At 28.4% G+C, this 15690-nt stretch overlaps 1 pseudogene across 1 annotated transcript; it reads right to left on the minus strand.

Annotated features, from left to right (window-relative positions):
* Nucleotides 1–3960: 3960 nt before the first annotated feature.
* On the minus strand, nt 3961–6266 carry LOC149875939 (uncharacterized; annotated as a pseudogene). Its single transcript, XR_016448976.1, has 7 exons — nt 5959–6266; nt 5744–5875; nt 5419–5508; nt 4819–4998; nt 4469–4533; nt 4208–4302; nt 3961–4113 (listed from the first exon to the last, which is right to left on the minus strand). The product of XR_016448976.1 is annotated as an uncharacterized LOC149875939 (transcript).
* Nucleotides 6267–15690: the final 9424 nt, after the last annotated feature.

Genomic DNA, 15690 nt, shown 5'->3' on the forward strand with positions numbered 1-15690 from the left:
TATATATATATATATATATATATATATATATATATATATATATATATATATATATATATATATATATATATATATATATATATATATATATATATATATATATATATATATATATATATATATATATATATATATATATATATTTGTATAACGCTATAAAAAAATTTATATTTATATTCAAGTTTTCCGAGTGACTTCAACAATATGAAATAATTATAAACATTTTTTTTTTGAGGCCAGATCATAACTAACAAAATTATCAATAATAGTCTAATTTGGTTCCATAAGCAAACAGGCCATGGGAAATTTTCCTTTTTGTCCATATATAAACTTTTTTTTGTAGATGATACTTTTCTAAACACAAACTGGTTTCAAACACATGCATAAGTAGTTATCTGGTTTAAAACCAGTTTCTCCAGATTTGATTTTGTTGGGTTAGAGCTTCAGTTGGGTTTGAGCTTTAAACTATAGTTTGAAGCTCAACCCAAAGTAAACTACAGCCAGATGTCACCTTAACTATTATCTTGATCAAAAAAAAGCTCTTGTCCCAAGGTTGTTTGGAACAATCATCTTTACATCTTTCTAAATCAAGAAAATATCATTTGCAAGTAACAACTTAAACAGCCCAAGTTGCTCAATAAAATGGGAAGTGTCATATATCATAAATAATTTTTCTCAAAGTATATTAAGTTGGCTCTCAAAAGCAGCAAAATTTCATAACAAGTCTAAAAAAGTTATATTTGTTTTTAATAAAAATTATTATTATTTTTTTTAATATACATTTTAGCAAACTTTTTTTTCAAAAAAAATTTTTATATATATACGAAACCACTTCTTTTGAGACCCAAGTTAATATACTTTCGGAGATAAATAATTTTTGGTGATTTATTGAAGCCACCATATTGTCAGGTGCCTTGGGCTGTGGCCTTTTTTAGAAGTTGACATTTTTGTGGTATTTTCTGTTTTAATATTTTTTCCTCCTATTGTAACGTGTAATAAAAATCAATAATAACATACTTTCAGCCATATCCCTAATACATGTATTTTATATATATTTATCTAAATATAGATAAATATGTTTTTATAGATATATAGATATATATTTATATAGATATAAATATTTATTTAGATATATATAGATATAAATTTAGATTTATATAGATATAAATATATATAGATAGATAGATAGGTAGATAGTTAGAAAGATAGATATTTGAGGAAATTAATGGAAATTAATACTATCTATTTTTAATATAATTTCAATGATTAATCTTTTTATTTATGTGAGTAAATTTAAAATTTTTATATAATTTTAATTTCGTAGAAACAATTTTTCGTGCTTTAGCAAATTTCATTGGGGACATCAAAATATTAGTTTTTTATATAGGTATCATATAATACTTATGGATGGAGGTGTGACTAGGCTGCCCCACACCCAAATTAGGGAGTCCTAACGAATTTAGAGACCCACTTGCAAATTTAAGGGTCGTTTTACAACGTTAAGGACTTTTTTTTAACATTTAAAGTTTTTAGGCCTTTTATGGGGAGGGGGAGGCTCTTAACTTCTATACGCGGTACTGCCTATGTAAAAAAAAGTGTTCAATTAAATTTGATGAAAAATAAGGAGAGTGAAGAGAAACAGTCAACCAAGATATTAAATGCATCCGGTTTTCATAAATTTAATGTCATATAACCTTATTAAAAAACGTATTTTGATTACAGTATGGCTCAAATAGTAAATAATGATGGTTCATCGGACAAAGAAGGAACATTTTTAACAGTTGAACTCCAAAATAACATTGAACTATCCAATATTTTTGACAAATCAAGTAATGCATTAAATATTAGGAATAATCTTAACAACGCATTAAAAAAAAGTATAAAAAAAAGCACTTTTGTGAATGTAAACAAAAGACTGCGCGAGCAAGGTAAAGAATATACCGGTACTAAACTAGTTGATGGGGTTCGAAAAAAAATTAAAAAAAACGCCAAAGAACTTGGTCCAAGATGTGAAAGTACTATGTGTTTTCAAAAAAATCTGCGGTGTCGTGACATAAATGACGAAACAAGACAACATATTTTAACCGAGTTCTGTCTACTTGATAAAAATATGAAAATTGAAATGGTTAAATTGTTAGTTTGTATTAGCGATACTAAAAGAAGAACAGTATTTAACCCATACGATAAATACTCTAGAAATAATGAGCTTGCATACCACCTTAAAGTTAAAAATATTATACAGCCTGTATGCATGCAATTTTTTTAAAACACTCTGGCATTGTCTCATAGCACAGTAAGACGTTTTTGTCTAACAGAATTCACAAAAGCAAATCCTTACGTATTATCTAAACCAGATTTATTTACTAGTCTTGATAGTTTTCAATTGAGTAAGCAGTATGCTGATGAGTTTATTGATTCGTTAGAAAAGTTGGAGTCTCATTACTGTCGAAAAGACACCAAAAGACTTTATCTAGTTAATGACTGGACATCTAAGCTGAAATTTTCAGGTAGAATATACTTAGATTAATAGTTTATAGCTGTGGGGTCAATATATTCTTTTATACAAAGTTTATTTAAGTTTAGCGTTTTATTTGAACTTTCTGTTCTAAGTTCCGTAATCAAAACTATGGGCCATAATATAAAAAGTTGTAATGAACACTCTAGACTTTTCAACTGATATTCTAGAACTTAACTAATATAACTGGTCATAAATAAATTTTACTCCAGTTTTTAAAATACTTTATATAATTCAGTCGTTCTCAAACTTTTTTATAGTACGTACGCGATTTGACTATCTTTTGTTCTTTATCTCTCTTAAATTTTTTTTTTATATACTAAATGCTTTTTTTGTTTTCAATGTTTTGAAAAATTGCGTTGAGGAAAAGGGTTTGATTATTGATAATGCGTATGTTCAAAGTGAGTGGGGAGAGGGGGGGGTTGTGTGTTTGTGTGTTTGTTTTTGTGTTATAGTAGAGATGCAAGAATATTTTTAATTTTTGATACATTACTTTCTACATTTACTTTAATACAATACATTTTTAATAACACGCTTGACAAAAGATTTTGACGTTTGCTTAGAAAGAGTTCATACTTAAGATACTTGAAATTTGAGATCGGGACTCAAAATGTTGTACCACGTTTTTTAAATTCTCAATGCACTGTTGTAACTATAAAAATCATTATTACAACAGTACATTGAGTAATGACATAATGAGTAATCAGAGACGTATTAACTATTAATCAAAATATCAATACCAATTATGCTCTAGCCCCTAAAAAAAATAAGACTCGAATTCAAAAAAAAAAGTCTTGAGCTTTAAAATATGGATTTTCAACGGGAATAAAATGGAGAGCACAAACATTTAAACCAACGCGCAATAAAGTTCAAATAAGTAACCTGTCTCTGATGCAAAAACCAATTGATATGTGACCGTGAGTTATTACAAAGTACTATATAGAATTAAATATATATATATATATATATATATATATATATATATATATATATATATATATATATATATATATATATATATATATATATATATATATCCCAGTCGGCAAACAGCGTTGAAATAACGTTGAATTAACGTTGAAACCTAACGTTGAATTTACGTTTAAGCAACGTTTAGAATGAAAGTTTTTTTCAACGTTGATTTATCAACGTTAAATCAACGTTCGGTTCAAACGTTAAATCAACGTTCAATCGACGCAAAATACGTTATAAGAACGTTGAATTTACGTTGAAACAACGTTTAGAATGACAGTTTTTTTCAACGTTGATTTATCAACGTTAAATCAATTTTCAATAGACTCAATTAATTGTGTCTATTGGACTATCAATGTATATTAAGCGTATAAAATATACTCAGTCTACAGTTAGACTATTTTTAGTTAAGTTTAGTTAGACATATATTAGTAAAGAAAAAGATAACATTTGTTTATGATATATATATATATTTAAATATTACATATATTTACATATATTTGAATAAAATCAACACAAATTTCTTTTCTTTACTGCCACCTTTTCAAAATGAGCGTATTTTAGGAAGTCAGACAATATTCCATCAATCAAAGTTTCTGTCGCTCCATCGTATATAATAGTAAAAGCTGTAAAAAAAAAAAGAAAATATAAAGTAAAAATCAAAAAAGGAAGATTTGAAATAATGAATGGAAAAGTTTCACATAATTTATAAAGATATACCTTTAACAATGCCATATAAATTAGTGTTCTTAAAGCATATTTTTCCATCTTTGCCTTTCATATTCATTGAGGCCATAAAATTGTTTGAAAATATTCTAAATTTTTAAAAGATAATGTAACTGTGAAATGGTTATAAATAAATAATAATTTTTCAAATACTTAAATTGAATTTATTATCAAATAAATTTTTTCTAAAATTATTAAACAAATAAGTTTTGTAAAAAGTAATTATGAATGCGATAAGAGCTATCAGTTAATTACCTCAGCATAATTTTGTGTATTCTATCTTTTGAAGATGTTCCTTCAATTAATTGTAGCTGATTTACCTACAAAAAACATAAAGTAAATCTAACATTATGGTTTGGGTCAAATATGATATCAAAACATTGAACTATTTCAGATCTTTAAGACAAATTTTAATAAAGTGATCCAGGATTTTTCTAGGACAAATTCCAAGTTCCAAGTATTTTCCAGGACAATTTTTTCCTATATAATTCATGAATTTTTTAATGTTTTTAAGGACTGTTGTCCATCTTAACAATCTTTTTTTAACTAAAGGGGAATGTTCAATAACTAAATAACTATTTAATAAAGTACTTATTATAACTCACCCATGATGAGCGCACTTTTTCATCATCTAATGCTTTATCCACTTCAGAGAACTCCACTTCTGATAAAATAACCCTTATTTGGCTTACAAATTCACTATTAGAAGCAGGCTCAGTCACTGTTTTGATTTCGCATCTCATTTCTTATATTGGTAAGTAGATACAACACTTTCTTTTGAAACTCTACAAATTTTGTTAAGTTTTACAAAATAATTTTAGTATTTGCATAGTAAAGAAATTTTTCAGTTTTTAAAACTTTTAAATCTTATATGAATTTTATATTTCTACAAAAAAAAATAAATTTAAATAAAAATTTACTTTAAAATATAAAATATCATACTGCCTTCAGACATTGGAAACTTATCAACTTTATCTAATTTCTGTAGTTTATTTCTATTTTTCTTTACTTCATTGTGTGGTAAATTGTTTTTAACTAATTTCTTTATACAAATTGAAATTAAAACACATAGATTAAAAAAGCTTTGTCAACACTTTGTAACACTATCAGTTGAATATTACACTTTATATTATAATTGTATGTTTTTTTTTTAAATAACACAATCTTATTTTAAATTAATTAAATAAATTTAATGAGACAATAACCTTTATCTTGAAAAGAAGAATTGATATCTTCTTGGAAAAACTTTTGGCAAGGTGAGTTTAGGTTCTTTCCATACGCATCAACTTTTGGCTCTAAAATTATAAATTGAAAGTAAAATTAAGTTACACAAACTATATATATATATATTTATGTATGTATGTATGTATGTATGTATGTATGTATGTATGTATGTATGTATGTATGTATGTATGTATGTATGTATGTATGTATGTATGTATGTATGTATGTATGTATGTATGTATGTATTGTATGTATTGTATGTATGTATGTATGTATGATAATTCCAGCATATAAACTAATGCCTACTTGGAAAATAACCAGGAAATTCTCTTTGTTTATATTTTCTTTGTTTATATTTTCGAAGAAAATCAACATCCTCATTGTCACTTTTTTCTTCTGTGGTTGTGAACTCAAAATTTTCACAATCCTGTCTGCTTTCTGTGGAAATGAAAAAGTTATAACAGCTCTTTCTCTTAGCCCATTAACTAAAAAAAAATAACTTTGAGAAATAGATGGAATACCAGAAGAGAATTTAACTTTTATTATTGGAAACTTTTCCGATTCCGTGTCATACTGAAAGATTATTAACCGATTTCGTGTCATACTAAAAGATTATTTCAATTACTTTTTGGGCTTTACTTATTTTACTTTAAACACCAACACAACGCATAGTTATTTAAAAACGGAGTTTTTTTGTCAACGTTGAAATAACGTTAAAAAAACGTTTACTGAGCAACGTTTAAATAGTAACGTTATTTTAACGTTGAGATTTGGTTAACCAACGTTGAAACAACGCTTCAACCAAATATCAACGTTGAAACAACGTGAAGATGCCGGCTGGGATATATATATATATATATATATATATATATATATATATATATATATATATATATATATATATATATATATATATATATATATATATATATATATATATATATATATATATATATATATGTATGTATATACATATATATATATATTTATATATTGCAGGTTCTACAAGACTAAAGCAGCAGAAAAACGCTTGGATCCCGTGGGCCACACAGTTTTCTATGAGTTGCTTGACAAGAAAAACGTATTTATACACAAACCTAAAAAAGATCAGTGTGACGTTTGCGTTGAAATTCGTGAAAGAAAGAAAGATACACCTGACTATGTTCTTCCATCTAGTTATACAGATCACTGGTATTTAAAAACGCAAGCTCAAAATAGTAAGGATTTTGATAAAAAAAAACGTTTCCCTTAATGAACTAGTTTTAACAATGGATTGTCAGCAAACTCTTTTATGCCCAGTTTTATCTGCCGGTGCTTTGTATTTTAAAAAGAAGATTAAAATTCATAATCAAACTATCTATAACCTCCACACTAAAGAAGCAACCAATTATTTATGGGATGAAACCGAAGGGGGGCTGGAAAGTGATGTGTTTGCTTCGATATTATTTTATCACTTATTAGAATATAAAGAAAAAAATCCCAACTTAAATAAAGTGACAATATATTCTGACGGCTGCACCTACCAAAATCGTTGTACTGTAATAGCAAATTCACTTCTTCTATTTTCTGTTCAAAATAATTTAATAATTGAACAGAAATATTTGGAAAAAGGACATACACATATGGAAGGAGACAGTGTACACGCAAATATCGAAAGAAATCTGAGAGGTAGAGCAATACACGAGCCTCGTGACTACATTGCTTTCATTGAAAATGCAAAAAAATCTTTTCCAAAGTATAAAGTAAAGTTTCTAAAATACAATTTTTCAAATATCAAATATTACACAGAAATCAGACCAGGTATTAAAAAGGGCGATGCAACAGTTACAGACATAAGATGTCTGAAATACACTCCAGAACCAAAAATATGTTATAAATTAAGTTACTCTTCCACTGAAGATTACAAACCTCTTCCGCAAAATCTTAATATTAACACGTCAATTGAACTTATTGACACTTATCAATCCAGAATTCCGATAGGAGAATCAAAATATAATAAAGACTTGATGAATCTTAAAACATTTGTGAGAAAAACTGCTTGGGAATTCTACGCCGGTGTTGCGTTAAAAAAGTTAGTCGTTAAAAAAGTTTATTAAATGTGAAATCTGCGCATGCGCAAAATCATTACAACTTTTTTAACGCCGTAAGGCGTTAAAAAAGTTTGCCCGTTAAAAAAGTATTCAAAATGGTACCGTCAACCGGGGTAACTTTGGTCGCCGGGGTAACTTTATTGACCGGGGTCAATTGTTGATTTTTTTTTAATTCCTAAAATTTAACAAAGATAACATGTTTTAATTTTGTTAGAGATACAAACAATATATATCGACTATTATATCAACAATTTTGGTATATCAATAGTTTTTGTGAATATAGCACAGTTACTTCGTAGACTACATTGAGTTTATTTTGGCATTTTTTGACACTTCTGATACATTTATTGAACCATTTGAATTCTTAGCCGGTGAAAATGTCGAGGAAATGTAAGCGAAAGCGTGGTTCAAGAGTATATGCAACTTCATACAGTCAAGAAACGTTGTCCAATGCTATGTAAGAATGTTTAACTGGAAGAATAAGCGTGAGAAAGGCTAGTCGACAGTTCGGAATATACGCTTCCCATTTGCTTCAACCGTTAGACGTTGCTGTTTTCCGTCCGCTAAAGATAGAAATGCGCATCAAAGAATCAATACCAAAAAATCAGTTCCTCGGTCTTCTTGCTCTACTGTAACGTCAATTAAAAAGCGATAATTTGAGATCTGACTTTAAGGCTAGTGGAATATTTCCCTTCGATAAAGAAATGGTCATGAAGCGTTTGCCACAGGTTAACAAAGACATTGGAGGAGGTACCGGTAGTACTGTTAAGGAAGTATTCAATGAAGATATAGCAGGTCTATTAGTGAAACATTGGGGACAGGATAGGAAAACAAATCGCACCAGAGGGAAAAAGATCACACCTGGCAAAGCGAAAACACCACAAGATCCGGTGAATAACACAACTCCTACCACATCAAAGAATAACAATAACACCAAGAATAACAGTAACACCAAGAATAACAAGAAAAGGGCAAGAGTTGAACAAGTGTCATCATCCTCAGATGACGATGATGACCTACTAGAAAATGACTTTTGCACAATAACAGGGAGCTAGTTGCAAAGATTTTTGTCCATTTAAATGTTTTTTTCATGTTTCTCTAAGTGTTTAAGGACTGATGATTTTTTAAAACTCCAAAAAGTGACCAATGTTACCCCATAGCAGGGGTATCATTGATCAAACATGATAAAAACCTGGGGTAGCATTGGTCACTTTTCGGCGTTTAAAAATAAATATTTGTAATAAAAAAGTTAAAAAAATAAATATAGAGGCCTATAGCCAAGACCTATAATGTTATTACCACAAGAGAAAACTGTAAAAAATTAATAAGATTCAGAGATGTTTAAGAAAAACTGCCAAAACTGACCAAAGTTACCCCGGCTGACAATACTCTTTTATTTGCGCAACCCTCAAATCCACAACAGAATATGCTTTGAAATTTTGATTAAGGCATTCGGAGGCATTCTTTTTTTATTTTTGAGCAAAAGCTCTCAAAGAGAGTTTCAATTATTTTTTCCAAATTTCTTTTCCCCGTAATTTTCTAATTCTACAAAGTTATACAATTTTCATGACATTTTTTTTTTCATTTGACCTCCTCATAGTATCAAAGCTTTTAAACTCCTAAATAAATTATATTTCATGAAAAAATAGAACATAGATACTCACTTCTAAAAGAATTATACTATACTAATATAGTAATATATACAAAATCAAATATTTTTAAATTCTCATATTATAGTTCAGAAATATTAACATTTCACCATGAGCTCCTGTTAAGCTATATCTCTTTGCAGTATATACATTTCCACCTATACTAAAAAGTCTTTCACTCTCCACAGAAGACGGTGGGCAGCTTAAATACTTTAAAGCAAGCTTTGCTAATAGTCGCATTTTGGTTTTCTGTGATTTCCACCACAACAAAAGATTGCTTTCTTTGTCAATAAGGTCTTCATTTGAGTAGAGTTGAATTTTTTTTAATAAAGTTTCATTTGAAATTAAAGTTTGTGGTTGACCGATTTATTTAGAATTAAGCCCTACAAGTTCTTCGAAGCAATTGTCAAAACCCATTTCTACTATATCTTGGTATTCATTTAGTATTGTACCATTATTTTCATATTCTGAGTCAATATTTTCAATGTCACAAGCTGCAGACCGATCATTTTCAGTAACGTTGATGTTTTTTATATTTTCATGGGTTTTAATAAGTTGAATGGTTATGTTCTCAATACTTGTTTTAGCAGCTGAGAAGGTGCTTTCATTTTTGAACATTTTTAATTTGAATCTGGGATCAAGAAATGTTGACAAGATGATATTATAGTTATCAGTATCACAGTGGTCCAAATGGTGGACAAAATGAAAAAATCTATATTTCTGGACTAAAATTTTTTTATGATTTTTTGAAACTACAATAAAATTCGACTTAAATGGAAAAGACTACAGGTGATTATCATGCCTGGTTAAGAAATGACAACCTTTCAAAGTTTTAAAAAACATGTAAAAAAAACCTTCACACCGCAGAGTTAGATTTTTCACATACATTTTCTAATTTTAATTATATGCAGCAGATTTATAAACAAAAATTTAAAAAAATATTTCATTTCTCACGAAATTGAATGAACAAAATAAAAGTATTAACTCCTTTTTTTTTTTTTAACGTTATTAATAAAAAAATTTCATTTCTTTTAAAAAAATTTAATGCAAAAGTCAGTTTCTGCAAAAAAAAATCTCTTAAATTTTGTATACTTCCTCAAATATCTCAAAAACCGGAAATTTGGTAATACTAAACCATATATTATTTAGAAACTTCATGCTGTTGCCATTGTTTTGGTATGCCACATATATTTACCAAACTCCCGGTTTTTAAGTTATTTGTGGTTATAAAAACTATGTTTAATTGTTTCTTTAAGCATAATGCACAAGTTATTTTATCTAAACTTTTAAAAAGACTAAAAAAATAGCAAACGCTCAAGTTTAATTTTTTTATTTTACATAAACAAAGTATTAACAATGTCATTTTCATGTACTTTGAAACATGTTTTTTTACTATGCCCTATCTCACTACACAATTTGCATTGTAATCGACCTTTGTTCCTTTGCTCGGTAACTAAAGGGTCAGAGCCCACCCAGAGTCTTTTAAAACAATCTTCCAAGTTCTGCAACTGATTTGTTTTTCTTGATAGTTTTTCTCTAAATATTCTAAGTTGTTTGTTGCACGATTTATTAACTTTTTTAACGACAAACTTTTTTAACGCAACACCGGTGTTGCGTTAAAAAAGTTTGTCGTTAAAAAAGTTAATAAATAGTTCTGCGCATGCGTTACGCGTGCGCAGTATGGTTAAAAAGCGTTCGTTAGGGAATGAAATTTGGCGTTAAAAAAGTTGCATCGTTTCGTTAGGTTATGTAAAATATTAAAAATTAGTTTATACTTTAAATTAAAAATGGCTGTCATGTTTACTCAGTTGATGCAATTATTTTATACTTTATATTAAAAAGGGCTGTCCATGTTTACTCAGTTGCTAAATTCATAAGCTTTACTTTTGATATATGGACCAGTAGTTCAAATGAAAGCTTCATGAGCCTGACAGGTCACTGTTTAGATAATACATTTAATCAGAAAACTGTTGTACATAGAGTAGCTCCATTTCCTGAGAGGCATTCAGCAGCAAATATTGCTGAATTGATTGAAGATATTATGGCTGAATTTAAAATACCACCTTCAAAAATTCATTTAATAGCTAGAGATAATGGTACAAATATTGTTAAGGCTATTATTAAGATAGCCCATATAATAGTATGGCTTGTTTTAACACACACTGCAACTAGTAATTAATGAGTGTATTTTTGAACAAACAGTTTTCAAGAATGTCATTGAAAACTACCATTCAATTGTTGGGCATTTCAGCCATTCTCCCCAAGCCTGCCCTAAACTTAAAGCTCTTCAAGAAGCAAACAATGTTCCTAAGCACAAACTTATTCAAAATGTTCCAACAAGGTGGAATAGTACCTGTCATATGTTAGAACGAGTTTATGAACAAAGGAAACCTCTAACCATATATGCACTTGAAAATGGTAAGCTTCCTTTATTAAATGCAAACAAATGGATGATTATTGGACAGTTTTGTGTTTTGCTAAAAGATTTCCACAAAACAAGAGTTTGCTTGAGTGAAAGAAATTCTATTGTCTCAGATATTATACCACAGATACAGTTTTTGAAACATTTCATTAATAAAGCTTTAATTGATGACAACTAATTCAATGGAGAATAGTTTCAAACAATATAACATCATAATATAACATCAACACTATAACATCATCTTGTCAACATTTCTTGATCCCAGATTCAAACTAAAAATGTTCAAAAATGAAAACGCCTTTTCAGCTGCCAAAACAAGTATTGAAAACATAACCATTCAACTTATTAAAACCCATGAAAATATAAAAAACATCAAAGTTACTGAAAATAATTGGTCTGCAGCTTGTGATATTGAAAATATTGACTCAGAATATGAAAATAATCGTACAGTACTAAATGAATACAAAGATATAGTAGAAATGGGTTTTGACAATTACTTCGAAGAACTTGTAGGATTTAATTCTAAATAAATTGGTCAACCACAAACTTTAATTTCAAATGAAAGTTTGTTAAACAAAATTCAACTCTAATCAAATGAAGACCTTATTGACAAAGAAAGCAATCTTTTGTTGTGGTGGAAATCACAGAAAACCATAATGCCACTATTAGCAAAGCTTGCTTTAAAGTATTTAAGCTGCCCACCGTCTTCTGTGGAGAGTGAAAGACTTTTTAGTATTGGTGGAAATGTATATAATGCAAAGAGAAAAAGCTTAACAGGACTTCATGGTGAAATGTTAATATTTCTTAGCTATAATATCAGAAACTAAAAATATTTGATTTTGTATATATTATTATAATTAGTATAACTCTTTTAGGAGTATCTGTGTTCTTTTTTTTCATGAAATATAATTTATATAGGAGTTTAAAAGCTTTGATACTCTGAGGAGGTCAAATGAAAAAAAAAAATGTCATAAAAATTGTATAACTTTGTAGAATTAGAAAATTACGAGGAAAAAAAATTTGGAAAAAATAATTGAAACTCTCTTTGAGAGCTTTCGCTCAAAAATAAAAAAAGAATGCCTCCCTATGCCTTAATCAAAATTTCAAAGCATATTCTGTTGTGGATTTGAGGGTTGCGCAAATAAAAGAGTATCATCAGCCAGGGTAATTTTGGTCAGTTTTGGCAGTTTTTCTTAAACATCTCTGAATCTTATTAATTTTTTACAGTTTTCTCTTGTGGTAATAACATCGTAGGTCTTGGCTATAGGCCTCTATATTAATTTTTTTAATTTTTCTATTACAAATATTTATTTTAAACGCCGAAAAGTGACCAATGTTACCTCCAGGTTTTATCATGTTTGATCAATAATACCCCTGCTATGGGGTAATATTGGTCACATTTTGGAGTTTTAAAAAATCATCAGTCCTTAAACACTTAGAGAAACATGAAAAAAACATTTAAATAGACAAAAATTTTGCAACTAGCCCCCTGTTATTGTGAAAAAGTCATTTTCTAGTAGGTCATTATCGTCATCTGAGGATGATGACACTTGTTCAACTCTTGCCCTTTTCTTGTTATTCTTGGTGTTATTGTTATTCTTTGATGTGGTAGGAGTTGTGTTATTCACCAGATCTTGTTATCGCTTTGCCAGGTGTGATCTTTTTTCCTCTGGTGCGATTTGCTTTCCCATCCTGTCCACAATGTTTCACTAATAGACCTGCTATATCTTCATTGAATACTTCCTTAACAGTACCACCGGTACCTCCTCCAATGTCTTTGTAAACCTGTGGCAAACGCTTCATGACCATTTCTTTATCGAAGGGAAATATTCCACTAGCCTTGAAGTCAGATCTCAAGTTATCGCTTTTCAATCGACGTTGCAGTAGAGCAAGAAGACCGAGGAACTGATTTTTTGGTATTGATTCTTTGATGCACGTTTCTATCTTTAGCGGACGGAAAACAGCAACGTCCAGCGGTTGAAGCAAATGGGAAGCGTATATTCCGAACTGTCAACTAGCCTTTCTCACGCTCATTCTTCCAGTTAAACATTCTTTCATAGAATTGGACAACGTTTCTTGACTGTATGAAGTTGCATATGCTTTTGAACCACGCTTTCGCTTCTATTTCCTCGGCATTTTCACCGGCTAAGAATTCAATGGTACAATAAATGTATCAGAAGTGTCAAAAAATGCCAAAATAATTTCAATGTAGTCTACGAAGTATCTGTGCTATATTCCCAAAAACTGTTGATTTACCAAAATTGTTGATATAATAGTCGATATATATTGTTTGTATCTCTAACAAAATTAAAAGATGTTAAATTTTAGGAATTTAAAAAAAAATCAACTATTGATCAAAGTTATCCCGGCGACCAAAGTTACCCCGGTTGACGGTACCATTTTGAATACTTTTTTAACGGGCAAACTTTTTTAACGCCGTAAGGCGTTAAAAAAGTTGCAATTATTTCGCGCATGCGCAGATTTCACATTTAATAAACTTTTTTAACGACTAACTTTTTTAACGCAACACCGGTTTGCCTTATAACCCAAAAACAACAACTTAAATGATTTCTCGCATAATATACTTTTAATGTTATGTTATATTTAAAAATTATATTTATGGCAATATTTACAGTGCTGGATTTTTTTTGCCCAATTACAACTTTAAAAAAAGTAGAAAATGTCTAAAATGGGGTTTTTGAAATTTGATTTGGAAGGAATCAACCCTTAAATCATTCTAGATTTATACATCTTCTAGAAGTATACATCAAATTAAAAATTTCGATGGCTAACCAAAATATAATGGATGTAAAAATACCTAAAGTCAAATGTCATCTAAATCCGACACTGTTAATTAGCACATTAAATTAATTTAGCATTATTTACATTGTTTATTCAGCGTTGACTATTTTTGTCGCTTTGTGTAAAAATTATATTTTTAGAAACGTTTAGGATTATTTTTAAAATCCAGGGGTCATCCTTATCCTACTAAGAAATTCTTTTTCTTTTACTAATATACTATAATGTTGTATATTAATTTAATTTAAAGTAAACAGAATTTTATCTTTCATAGTGTAAAATTATTTTTCATTTACAAGTTGTTTATATTATGTTAATAATATATATAATACCGTTTCAATACGATTAAAATTTCTTATTTTAAAAATTTATGTTGACAGAAAATATTTATGTTTGAAAGTAGATAAGGTTTATATGACTGAAAAAAAATCATATATTTACATTTATGAAATTAATTTTAAAAAATTTTTTCTTTGATACAAGATAAAAATAATTGTGCATTTAAACATGGCAAAGCTCCTTAATGATCTGAGGGGAAAATTTTAGATATAAAACCTGTATTTACATGTGGTTAAAGATGTAAATATAAATATTTTAATATAATACTATCATAGCAAAAAAAAAAAATTATATTATAAAAAACTGTCTAACTCGCACAAATAAGAAATGTAAAATTGAGAAAAAAACTTTATTAATATAAATATCAAACAAATATAAACTAAAGATAAGTTTGTATCACTTATAAGAAATTAGACATATTCAACAATTGAATTTAAGTTGAACTTAAAACTTGAAACTAGTTTTCTACATATATCAAAAGTTTTCAGATAGCCAAACATTAGCATTATTTGCAAAGTAACTTGTACTCTTAATTTTTATTTCTATGTAAATCTATAAAGTTTAACACATTTAACGTTTAGTCACATTTTCCTTTCCTGCCCTGTTTTTTCAGAACTGAAAATCCTATTTATTCCTTCTATTAAATACTTTTCACAGAAAATTTCTGTTTCTATCTTTCACAAAATTAGTTATTTAGTACTAAAATAATGAAGAGCTTGACTTAATGTTGGATTATGTAAGAGGTGCAAGCATAACTTGCATTTCATATGTTGAATTTGCTGTAACACATGATTTATCACTTTTGAATTACGATCAATTCTTTAGACAATATCAGCAACTTTTAATAAATATAGATAGTGACTGCAATGGGTCTTGCCAAACATTGGTCTGTTCTCCTTAAATTAAAACAAGTTACATGACATAAATTTTTAATAAATACTGAACCAAACTAAT

Source organism: Hydra viridissima, unplaced genomic scaffold (assembly GCF_058129835.1).
Source record: "Hydra viridissima isolate aposymbiotic clone 2 unplaced genomic scaffold, HvirCarnegie_v1 scaffold_96, whole genome shotgun sequence".
In the NCBI taxonomy this organism is placed as follows: Eukaryota; Metazoa; Cnidaria; class Hydrozoa; order Anthoathecata; family Hydridae; genus Hydra; species Hydra viridissima.